The sequence below is a fragment of the Canis lupus genome, chromosome 26 (assembly GCF_011100685.1).
Source record: "Canis lupus familiaris isolate Mischka breed German Shepherd chromosome 26, alternate assembly UU_Cfam_GSD_1.0, whole genome shotgun sequence".
Classification (NCBI taxonomy): Eukaryota; Metazoa; Chordata; class Mammalia; order Carnivora; family Canidae; genus Canis; species Canis lupus.
Genome location: NC_049247.1, coordinates 34,333,232 through 34,346,645, shown reverse-complemented (window position 1 = coordinate 34,346,645; position 13,414 = coordinate 34,333,232). Strand labels below are relative to the sequence as shown.

The following is a 13,414-nucleotide window of genomic DNA, read 5'->3' as shown; positions in this document are numbered from 1 at the left end:
GACTAGAAGAATTAACAGGTCATATGCCAAGTAGCCATAAGCAACCAGAAAGATACAGCCATGAGTGCAAGCCCACCCATTGGGTTGGACCTTCTTGGAAACTGGGAGTGGTGGAGCCTACTGTGCTATACCTCCAAGGATACTTCGGTTGGACACTGCCGACTGCTTCTTTCAAGAGCTGGCCCTCGCCCCAGCTGGTAGCAGTAGACCTTTCCAGTAACTTTCACCTCATTCCTCCCTCACTTGGGTTGCTGGAACCTCAAGTAGGTTTCAAGACCAAGTGCAGATAAAAGTGTGGGTGAGGATCACAGAAGCGTTTCAAAAGAATCCTTGCAAAGCTGACATAGGCATTCCCGTAAAGGCCGAAATTTCCATCACTGTGGCCTTAGCTTTGGGTAAAAAATAGAAGGCCCTAACTCGGTGTGAGGCCCATTTGGACCAATTTATGACCATTAGCATCTTAGCCCCTGTGGAGAAAATGCACCTACTGTTCCTCCTTAAAAAAATAATAAAATAAAAAAAAATCCTGATGCATTAAGTTATTGACAAGCTAGAATTTAAACTGTATGAGGAAGTGAGCGTCTTTATTTTAAAATCAAAGAGCATTTCAGAGAGATCAATGAAATGATATGCTGCTGGAAGTCTTAGGAAGAGATGCTGGAGCCAGAGGTAGCCTGCCTGTCAGAGGAGGGAGAGGGCTGGGAGTTCCTTCTCCCTTTGCACAAGGCCACTGAGCGGTAGGTGCGGGCGAGATGGCCAGGTCTCTCCATTTTGGATTAAAATTAAAACTTAACACAGCATACCAGCCCGTGATGCGGCATTTGCCCTGCATATCTAGCTTTATTCATTGTTGCTCTCCACCAGAGCATCACTTTTATTTTCTCTAATGTGAAGGTCGGTCATTCACTGCAGAGTTTTCCTACATCCAGGGTTCCAGTCCTCAAGCTTTAGCTGGAATCCCACTCATTAGTTGCATTTCCAGTTAGGGATCGCCTTCTCCTAACCCATCCCTGACAAAGCGTTCCCTGTCTCACAACAGAATAAAGTGCCTTTTCTGGTTGTGCTTGCATCTTACACTTTTCTTCCTTAATCGCTGCATTGAACCACGAATAAATGGATTTTTGCCAATAAACGTAACCTCTCTGCCTCTATGGAGCAGAGGCTTTTCTTTTCTTTTCTTTTTTTTCTTTTCTTTTTTCTTTTCTTTTCTTTTCTTTTTTCTTTTCTCTTCTCTCTTTTTTTTTGATTTTTAGAGATATGCTATGTTAAGTTTTAAATGTGATTTTTTTCATGGAGAAATTGAAAGAGATTGAAAAAGAAAGAGTCGTCTCATTGACTCCTGTTTTCAGGGGGGTACAAATCCAAACCTCTACGGGGGTCCCCCAAATAATGTGAATGAGTGGAGCCAGCCTGATGCTCTCGAGGCCCAGCTGAGAGGCATATATTTTCTATGAAGTGGTGGCTGCTGCTTAGCCCCAGCAAAGTCTTGTCCTAATGGAACACAGTCTTGTAGGAGATACTCTAATGTTAAAAAGAAGCATCTTGGTTCTAAGGTTGGCCATAGATTTTAAAGACTTAAACTCTGAATTAACTGGGCCCAACAAAATATATGCATGAGGTACAACAACCACAGTATTTTGCAACTTCTGATTGAGAAAAAAATAATACAAATAAGATTAAAGAAACAAGCCATCGATACAAAGTCGTGGGCATTTACAAAGTCAGACTTCCTGGCAGGAGGGTCTAAAAGGAAACTCTGACTTCCAGCAGGTCCAACAGAACACAAAGAAGAGAAAGGTGATGGTCTGAGCAGCACATATGAGAACACGGACACATGGGGATGGCTCAGGGAAAATGTGACTGAAAGACTTCTAAACTGACATTTTTCTATCTTTTTAAATGTAAACCCTGTCCTAAAAGATATTGTGCTTTCTTAGAAAAAATCATCTCTTCTTACGTATATTTCCGTTTTTAAATTATGAAATTTAAAAAGAAAATAATTGTGTTGCAGGACTGATTTAAAAAGTCAAAAAGAATCAAAACAAAAACAAAAAGGAAACAGAAAGACTTCAACAGTAGGTGTGGGCAGATTTTGGAACTAGTATGTCCATGGCTACCATCTACCCACTGAGGGGACATACAGTCCTGGACTAGACTGGTTGTGGGGAGGGACCCTGAAGTCCCGAAGCCAAGGGCACAACACAGGTATGAAGGGGAAGGAGGAGAAAGTGGGAGAGCTGGGACCACAGGCCAGTGGGCTGGGGATGCTCCATGCGGCATGGGAAGGCTCAGGAGGAGGTCTGGGGAGGCTCAGGGGAGGGCTGGGGAGGCTCAGAGGAAGGCTGGGGAGCCTCAGGGGGAGGGCAGGGGAGGCTCAGGAGGAGGGCTGGCAGGCTCAGGGGAGGGCTGGGAGGCTCAGGGGAGGGCTGGGGAGGCTCAGGGGGCTTGGGGAGGCTCAGGAGGTATGGGGCCAGGGAGCAAGAGCATCACAGTGAGGAGCCAACATGTGCCCAGAGCAATCCCAGCATTCTGTATCTAACCCATTGTGCCAGCCCATTTATTTATTGTGCACCTAAAAGGTCCAGAGGTTATAACAAAGATTTGGTTTATATCAAATCACTATTACAAACACCAATTTTTTAACAATTTTTTTTAATTAAAAGAAGGCAACGTTTCAACACATTCAATAGCGCTTTGTCTGTCCATTATGCAACATTGGGGCTTAAGTTGTGATGACACATCACAGGTATTTCGAAGTAAGACAAATACACAAGAGAAAACCTGATGACTCTCTCACCTGACAGTGTAACAGTTTGTCTAGCATTCAACTGCGTTTTTACTACACGGTGACATTATTTTCTTTTGGAAATTTTAAATTATGTAGACAGGTTGACAGTTTTCTGCATGCTGGCTTAGCAATATAAATTCAATTTGATGAGATGTAAAGTTTGAAGTATTATTTAAATATGTAGGGGAAAAAAAACCAAATAACTAATCTTGCAATTGAGTCTCAAAATCCCAGATGCAAAGGAAACCTCCCTGATGATTTGGATAGTAATGGAATCGCAGTTGTTATAAGAAAAGAACTATTTTTAGTGAAGGAGAAAATAAAGCATAATATTCTCTACATCTCAACATTTTCTACGTTTCCCAGTCTTATTCAGGATTAAGTTTCTAAAAATAAATATTATATGACAGTATTTGGCTGGAAAAGATGATTTGAAGGATTTTACTTCTCACTAGGTGATATTTGCAAATCCAAAGACATATTTGCAAATTCAAAGACCCTAACCATGAAAAAGCTCTATATTTTTCTTCAGCTGTCCAAATGCTTTTGAAACTCATAAAAGGCAACATAAAAGCTATAGCGCCTTAATATATTATCATCAATGAATATTTTCCCTCTTCATCATCCACAAGTTTGTTTTATATTTAAAAATCACATTTATAAAGAGGTGTAATTTTTAATACACAGTCATTTAAAGTAAAGCAGACATTATATTTTTGGTTGCCCTTATAAACATGCACTTAGTGACAAAGCCCAACAAAAACCATTGTTGGACTACACGTAAAAGGATTTACTATGCATTTGTTTATGGTGGTAATTTAGGCTAATCCAAAAAAGTATTTCAATTTCCATCACTCTCATTTTAAGACTGAAGTTTATTTTGGGTGCCCCCAAGAGAATTTATGCGCCCACATATATTCTTACTATTCCTTGAAATTACAAGTAGAAATATGATGCTACAATAAATTCTATTAGTTTATATCTTTGAGTGGAAGATAAAAGAGAAACAATTGCCTAGTCATGGACAAAGAGAATCAATCTTGTCATTCCTATAATGATATCATAATAAAGGTTATGAACGATCTCTAAATAGGATTTTAAGCTCTTTCTTAAAAGGAGAATTTAGGTCCTTAAAAAAATAAATGGAAGGCATTATTCTAACAGCATTGGATTTCAGCGTTGTATTCCGCTCGGGTGCTGTCTCTCTTTATGGTTTCAGTAACAATTAGATTAAAGATTTTTTCCTCCAACTTTGAAAATGTGGCATTTAGTTGTTGACAGCAAAGGACTCAGGAGATATGCCTCGTTATTAGTTCAGCATTTACATCGACTAGTGAGCTCTGCTCTCTTCCGTAGTTGTTTGGGCCAACATCTTAAGCATAGATTTCTCCTACTTTCTTCAACTGCTAGAATAAGGAAACATCCCCACGAAGACATACACCAGGTAAAATGCAGCACTAGCCTGGGTCAGAAGTGGACTGCACTCATTTATCTGTGATCTTCCACTCATATGGTCCACCTGTTCAGAGACAGGCTAGGGCGAGGGATGTTTAAAGCTAATATAAGAGAAATAAATAAGCAAAAAGAAGACAAAGCAGTTTTAATCTTTATATGGAAAGTCTGGAGAGAGCAGAAAGGTCCCAAAGAAATCGCCCACACTAGATGCAAACAAGCAAAAGGGGGTGGGAACATGCAAAATGTCTTAAAAAAATAGTAGATTTCATTCATTTTCATCATATGTAAACCCACCAGAAGTAAGCACATATGTAGGTACACACGCATGTATGCACACTCACACTGCATAAATATAAATACACACAGATCAACATTTCTGGTTGTCAGTACAGGAGGCACGCCACCTTGGCACTTTGTGAATTTCTGGACACGACGTAGAGGTTGAAACATGACAGTCAGGCTGTTTGTTGTAAGACTGTGTTGCCCTATACATTCTAATTCACAGTTTTCAGGGCACATCGGCCATGAACATTTCAACAAGTCTCAGAAATACAAATTTGGTTTTCTGAAGGGCATTCTAATGCATGGGATGATTATCAGCTTGGGCAGCTGCCCGAGGGTGTCACTTACTTATTTAGTTCATGTCTCTTTCCACAAATGATTTTATACAGCTATTGGGAAATACAGAAAATGCATAGATACATGCAAATGTAAAAGTTAAAGAAAATCAAAGCAAGAAAATTCAGTATTTCAGCAAGATGCATAAGATAGATTAGAATACGAACGTGTGTGAAAAATGGACAATTCTCAGATAACTGTTTATATTCTTGTGATCCGTGGCTAACTGAAGTCACCAAAAAATTATGAACCATGCTCCAAAAAAGTGAAGATGTGTCCTCAGCTACAAGCTTATTTGCAATATTTCCCCACGGAAGCATTGTGTTCACGGCTTCATATAAATACAATTGATTCTCATTAGCCATGGTAATTATGTTGTGTGAAGTTACCATGAACACTGAATTAACAAATACTGAACCTCTGCTTCCAGAGAGAATCCAGGGTTATCACACCGCTGGGGGGAACACAAGCTTAGGAAACTGCCCGCCTTTGGTCACAACATTTTCATCAACCAATCAATATATAACCTTGTTTTATGTGTACTTCTGTTTAAAGACACCTTATTTAATATGTGCTTTTGATTCACTACCACTTAGCTCACAGCCAACAGCACTATAACTCACGCCTGAATAAAATGCACCTAACACATATATTCTCTCCGTAAGGTACAATCTGCCTTCTTGGGTTAGGAACACAGATGGCCACATTCTGCAGCGTGACACTGGGGGCAAAATCACCAACAAAAGTACAAAGATGTGAACAATGTGGCACTAACTAGACTGGAAAAAGGACACTTGTTTACCATAGGAGACATGGAACAAGTCGGCCAAGCACCATCTTGTTTGGCCTCAGTTGGAAGTGTGTACAGGGGGTGACTCAAAGTTTTCATCCCTCTGTACGTATCTGTGAATGACTGGGGAAGTTTGGCAGGTATTGAACCTGGGTTTATACATAAGTTTGAGCAAGTGGGCAAATTTGCAATTACAGAATCAGTAGACAATGAAGATCGGTTACACGTGACAAACAATACTAGTAATTCACGAGGGGTGTGGCTCAAAGACTCAATGGACCAGAAACAGACAGGATTGAGTCTCACCTCTGCTCCACTTAACTGTTTTCTGCTTGCCAAAGTTAAAATTGGGTTAAAGTGCTTACAAGAAACATGCTAGATCTATATATTGATAGTTTATTAAAGAACTAAATAAATGGAAATATATGCTCTATCAAGAAATTGGCATTATCAGCGGCAAACATGTCAATTCTTTATACATTTACCAATTTATGTGGAGATTCATAAGCTGACTCTAAAATTAATCTAAAAACGTCATGGGGTCAAGACTAGAAAGACTGTCTTAAAGAACTAAGTTGGAAGACTTACATGACCCGATTCCCTGACTTCAATATAAATCAAGACACTGTGGTATTGGCTTGAGAATAAACAAATATACCAGTAGGACAGCATATCCTGCCCAAAATCAATCCCCACAGATAGTCACCTGATGCATAGAAAAGGACCACACAACAGTGGATGTGAACTTACTGATTTTTTTTCTATACAAGGTGCTATGTTAATTAGAAATCTAGATAGAAAAGAATGATACCAATTCCTACTTGACAGCCTCCATAAAACTGAATCCCAGGTGGCCTTGCACAGTTGGAGGGAAGGTAAATTGGTGCAGCCACTGTGGAGAACAGTATGGAGGTTTCTAAAAGTACTAGAAATAGAACTACCATATATGATCCAGTAACTTCATTTGGGGGTATTTATCCAAAGGAAATGAAAGCACTAATTCGAAGAAATACATGCATCTCTATGGTCATCGCAGCATTGCAGCACAGTAGCCAAGACACAGGAGGTACAAATTTCCAGTTAAAAGATAAATAAATAAATCCTGGGAATGTAATGTACAGAGTGGTGACCATAGTTAATAATACTGTGCTATTTGAAAGCTTTTGAGAACCCTTCATTCTTTGGCTACTATTCAGCCCTTAGCGTCCCCCTCCGATAAAATTATTGCACGATCTTCTTGCAAGTCATCCCTGCCTTGGAAATGAGGCTTTAGAGATCATGATATATTTGATAACCTAGAGAATCTCCGCAAAGGAAATGGAGTGATGCATTCCTTACACCAGTTCACATTGTTGAGGACTTCAGCTTTTTCTCACAACGATTCAATTATGTTATCTCTGGGTCTATGATTATTTATTGAGAGCTTATTATAATTGTTCCTGTGACCATTAAGTTAGTTTTATATCAACTCATTAATAGAACATGTGTTTTATTCCAATATTTATCCAAATCAAATGTCTACGTGAAGTATCTTAAAACTTTCCAGAATTGCAAATAGCACACATTACAGATGTTTTTCATGTTCCCTTTAACATAATACAGTTTTTGCACCTGTGTGTTTTAATTATGAAAGCTAGAGTCACTTCTTCTGAAGAAATTATTATAGGCAAATCCTTGTATATAAGTATCTTCAAAATAATAATAATTAGAGTGATAAGCAGCTCTACTCTACTTAAAAACTAAAGAGTAATGAAGTTTAAATTGTATATGTGTGTATCTATATAAACAAATACACAGAGAATGTGTGCTTGTGTATGTATATATAAGTATATATTTAAATAAGAGATTACTAAATTTGAAGTTTGTTGAATATGTGAATCTTTTAAAACAGCTAAAAGATTGATTCTCATTGACATGTTTAAAGTAGAAAATATATTTTTGTGTGCTTCTTTCCTGTTCATTAATCTCCTTCTCCTTTTGCCTCTCTTACTGGTATTTCGCTTCCAGATGTGCCTAATTCCCTGGAGGAAGGAAACAAGGGAACTGAAGCTTCTGTGTGCTATAGATTACCTGCTACTGCTATTTTCCAAAGAAATTCTGTGATCGGGCATCGCTCTGAAGGTTTAGTGATTTTTATCAAGTTTCCAATACATGTACATTTCATATAGATAGATAGATACAGATATTTATGTTTATATATTGTAATATATATTTAATTTTAAAAATCACCGTATTGTATCAAGCAATTGTAAATAAAACACATATAAAATGTGTTAAAAATTCTTACCTAAAGATGAAATTTCACTGTTATGATTCATCATGGATGCCATTTGTGCTCTTAGATCTACTGAAATGACTGCTAAGAACAGATGTCCAAAAATGCATGTCTTAGTGAAGGGAGATGATACAGCCATGATGAAATGTGGAAGAAGAGCATCAAACTAAGTTTGATCAGGAAAGTGAACACTCAAATTGAATAGATTTTGAGATCATGTCATTTCACCATTGTGAGAAAACGCTGAGGTTGGTGTTGTTCCGCTAATTACTCCCAATTTACAATTTTACATTTTGCAGTTAATGTGTGAAGACGCTTTGGTTTTCAAATATAACTATTTCTAGAGCATAATTCTAAGGCAAAGTTGACTCACAAGACAAGATGGCCAGAACCTGTATTAAATACTTCAAATATATTATCACTTTTAATCCTTTAACACAACTTTATTATTTTTTTGTTGTTATACTTATTTTATGGTTGTGGAATCATAGGCAAGGAGCTTCTGCCTCGTGTTGTAATGCTACTGCTTGGTCGATCAGGATTGCAACCCTGATTGTTTGAAATCAAAGTAAAAACTCCCAGCCACTGTGAAATATATTATTTCAGAAATTTCATAACCTGCTATTAATAAGCTTTTGAGAAAAGGAGAAATGAAAGAGGAACTAAATACAATTTGTCACATATCAGAACTCAAGATATACAGATAATCTGAAATGATGCAATTTGGATGATGTATTTCATCAAAGATAAATTATATTTCACCCTAAGGAGAAATAATTTTGAGATATTTACAGAAAGACAAAGAACTTAAATTAAGCTAGTGTCTGCATTTTAGAAAACTCAAATTATTATTGCCATTGAAATAGGTAGATTCTCAGCAAGCAAATTATTCCATAAATTCTCAAATTTACCTTTTTAGTATGCTAACCTCTTCATTCGTGATCAAAACTTCATTGCTAGTTTATTGCTTCATGCCTGAGAAAGCACTCAAAAAATGCTCAAGGGGCAAAGAGAAGAAGAAAGAAAATATATTCAACCACAGAGATTTGCATTTTCACCCAAGGTTTTTCAACAAATCAATGCTTCACAAATCACTAATAAAAATGTTGGGTAAGGGTTTGAAGAGGCTACGATTACCAGTAATGGGACAAATTGGTATTGTGTGTCTTTCTTGTTATGTGCTATGGAAAACACATATTACCTTTGTGATATTCCTGAACAAAATTTATAATATACAGAAATATCAGGTAAGTACAAATTGTCCCACTCCTGAAAATTATTAAGGTCATTAAAGGCAAGGGAATACTAAGGACCTAAGTTTGAGACTACAAAGACACAGCAAATAAAGACAATGTTGGATCCTAGGTAGAGTCTTCAACCTACAGAGCATTTTATTGGGAAAATCAGCAAAAATCAAATGGGGTCTATAGATCTATACACGATATACATATATACACATAAGCGATATATACACACATCTATCTATATATTTATCAATCTATCATCTATGCATGTATCTATTTATCGATCTATCATCTATCTACCAGAAAGAAATTTTATCTTATCAGAATTCCTCAAAACTGTCAAGATTATCAAAAACAATAAAAGTAAAAAAAAAAAAAAATGCCACAGTCTAGAGAAGACTAAAGGGATATAATGCCTAAAAGTCATATGGTATCCTAGACTGGGTCCTGGAATAAGAATAAGGATATTAGGTAAAAACTAAGGGAATCCAAATAAATTATGGATTTAAGTTAATAAAAATATTTCACTGTTGGTTCCTTAGTTGTTTAAAAATGTACCATCCTAATAAAATCTGTTAACAAAAGGGGAAATTGAATGTGGGTTATCTAATGTTCCATTACTTCAACTAAAATGTTATTTAGGTATAAAGAGTTCTGATATTGTTTAAATAAATAATAGAAAATATAATGATTAAACTGGCCATTTGCATAATCACTTTCATTATAACAAAATCCAAGATCTGAGCATATCAGTTACTATAAGAAGAAAATATTTTTTAAAATAATAAAGCTTTGTTTATTTATATTACATTTAATTATTTTAAGATTATTTATTTATTCATTTATTTTTAGAGAGAGAGTGCAGAGCAGGGGAGGGATAGAGAGAAAGGGAGACAGAGAATCTTAAGCAGGCTCTACACCCAGCATAAAACCAATGTGGGGCTTGATCTTATGACCCCAAGGTCACAATCTGAGACCAAATCAAGTGTTGGGGGCTTAACCGGCTGAGCCATCCAGTTGCCCCTATTATAAAATTAAATTAATTAGTTAATTTTAATAAAAGTTCAGTATACATTTGAACAAACTCTCAGCCAAAAAATTAAGATAGATTTGAGTGAGAAAGAAGAAATAAATGGGTGAGCAAAAGATTCTCATACCTTTCTAAGGTTTAATTTGGCTGAGTTCGGCTTCTAGTTCCTGCTGATTGGTAAGGACATTAAAATGTTTTTAATCATTAACTTAAATCTTAACTAAATAAAACATTTTAGAACCCAATTTAAAAAAAAATTAATGAGCACATTAACCTAATGGGTATTTATTATTAAATGTCAGGAGAAATAAGTGTAATAGCATCTAATGTAAAATAAAATAAAATAAATAATATTTCATTGATTGTTAATATTATAATATTAATATATAATATTAATAAATAACACCTTAATAAAATTTATTTATTTATTTTAAATAAATAAAATAATTTATTTATTTTAATAAAATAAAATCCTAATTGAATCAGTATAGGATACCAGCTAATCTGAAATACTCTCAATTGTATATCAACTATTATACATGTAGTTGGACAAGATGGTCATCTTGATAGGCTTGCGATCATGTTACTTCCTATAATTCTTCATGAATTCATAGGCATTCTATAGAAAATGTATTATGTATATAGGATATAAAGATATCCTCTACATACAATCCAGATCTGATGTTATATCATCACTGTTCTATGATTTACATTTATAGCTATTAGTCATAAATAAGGAATTTTTACAGGGCATCTGTGTGGCTCAATTGGTTAAGCAAATGACTCTTGATTTCAGCTCAGGTCATGATCTCAGGGTCATGAGATCCACTGTCACATTGAGCTCTCTGCTAAATATGGAGTCTGCTCATCCCTCTTCCTCTTTTACCCTGCTCGTGCTTTCTCTCTCTCTTTCTCTCAAGTGAATAAATAATATCTTTAAAATATAAATCTGGGATCCCTGGGTGGCGCAGTGGTTTGGCGCCTGCCTTTGGCCCAGGGCGCGATCCTGGAGACCCGGGATCGAATCCCACTTCGGGCTCCCGGCATGGAGTCTTCTTCTCCCTCTGCCTGTGTCTCTGCCTCTCTCTCTCTCTGTGACTATCATAAATAAATAAATAAGTAAATAAATAAATAAATAAATAAATACCTTAAAACAAATGTTAAAATATAAATCTTTTACAGTGCCCCCTCATGATGCATTTAAAGGGAGTTTTCAAGGTTATTAGTCTCACCAAGCTTGAACAGAATGAAAAAAGAGAATCTCTGCTAAAGTTGAAAGATATCTCATAAGGAAAGTTCTCAATAAAATGAAGTTTAAAACTATATTTATTAGTTGCAATGTTACGTGGAATTTAGTCCTTTTTTATTATTATTCTACTATTTTCCCCATAGTTTAAGAAATATAAGTACTGGCAACATAATTAGAATGGGTATAAGGTAATGCAAATATTAACCTGAGAAAGGTGGTAAAAATACAATTTAATAAAACATTTCAGTAGAAATAAATGTTTTGTAGTGAAAATACTCAGGTGTATTTTTCTTTGAGAATTAAATTTGGGGAAGGGTGACTGGATGTACATGGGATGCTGGATATAATTAGGAAGTTGGCCATCACCATTCCGACCGCTCCATGAGCACACAGAATGTCCCCAGATCTGTAGGCTTCATTTTGCAATCTCTGTATCCTTTAATCCTCAGTAACTATCCCAAGGACACTATTATTTCTTGCATCGAGGAAACCAAGCCTATTAGAATTACTCAGTTTTCTGGGATTATGCAGTAGGAAGCGGCCATCCTGAATCACCACCTAGCTTGTGGCTACTCAAAGAGCCACACTCGGTCATCCTTAACATCCTACAAGCACACCATTTTACTGACCTGGGAACCAAGTTGGTCATTCAGACCCAACAAGCAAGGGAAACTTTTTTTTCAAGTTAGTCATAATACTATTCATTTTATTGGCTGTACTTACTCCTTACCCTTTCTGGAAACCTTCTTTTAAGACATGAGGAAGGAATATAAATTTTCAAAATTGCGTGGCGTTTTCTGGACGTATCTGAGTTCATCATTCTTTTGCCTGGTGCATTTGTGCCGTGTGGTGATCAAACACTCCGCTTTGGAGTCAGGTTGCCTTGGTTTCTGGCTTAAAGCTGCCTCTCACTACCTGTTAGTTAATATATGGTTCTCTCGTTCTGCACTTTCAGCAGCACATACCTGATATGAGTCCACATGTAGGCACAGGGAAGTCTCATTTGAGAAGCTTCACATGGAAAACATTTAGCATTCATAAATATACTTAATAAATGACAATTGTCATGAATTATCTGGTAGAATGATAGAATTAATCTACCATGATCACTGTAATCTATCCTTATCCTATCCGATATCAGGACAGATGATGCCACCAAATTGGCAAGATCTATGTAGAAAATCTTACTGTGAACAGATTTTGGATAAGAAAATAAATTTAAAATTGACCTGGTGTGAAGTTATTTCTTAATGAGTGTGCCTAATAATACAAAAAAGTAAAAAGAACTAAAATTATTGTAAATCCAAACATTATAGACATTTAAGCTGTTAACCAGGACATGATTTGCAATGCACTATAAGGTCAATAATTACGAAACAACTTGATTATTCCTTAAACCTAAGGTAATTTCAACTGCAAACCTTCGCTTTCCTAAATTGCAAGTGACATTTTAAATGTAGATTTATGAAACATCCTTCAAAGTTTCCTATTATTAATAACTTAGAGAACTTGATCAAACACAGATTTATTAAATTGACATGATGCTCTTGGGACCCTTGTCATAGAGCCTCATAAAGCTGTGCATGCGGGAAAATCTTGTAGAGGGAAGAAAAGGGACATTTGGTCAAAGGGGAATCATTGATATTACTTAATCAATATGACATTAGTTTTTCTGGGACATGACAAGTAGGGTAAATATTCTTAAGTTGTATATGAGGGCACCTGGGTGGCTCACTGGGTGAAGCATCTGCCTTCAGCTCAAGTCATGATCTCAGGGTCCTGCCATCAAGTCCCATATCAGGCTCCCTGCTCAGCAGGGAATCGGCTTCTTCCTCTGACCCTCCCCCTATTTGTGCTCTCTCACTCTCTCAAATAAATAAATAAAATCTTTAAAAAATTTTCTCAAGTGGTATAATAGACATAACTGAATAAATACATACTTTCCCCGTAGAGTTCTGTAAAAAG

General features: G+C 36.3%; 1 protein-coding gene across 2 annotated transcripts in view; it reads right to left on the bottom strand.

Annotated features, from left to right (window-relative positions):
- PCDH15 (protocadherin related 15) overlaps positions 1-13,414 on the bottom strand; it is a 737,973-nt gene that overhangs the window by 466,085 nt on the left and 258,474 nt on the right. The window lies entirely within an intron of this gene.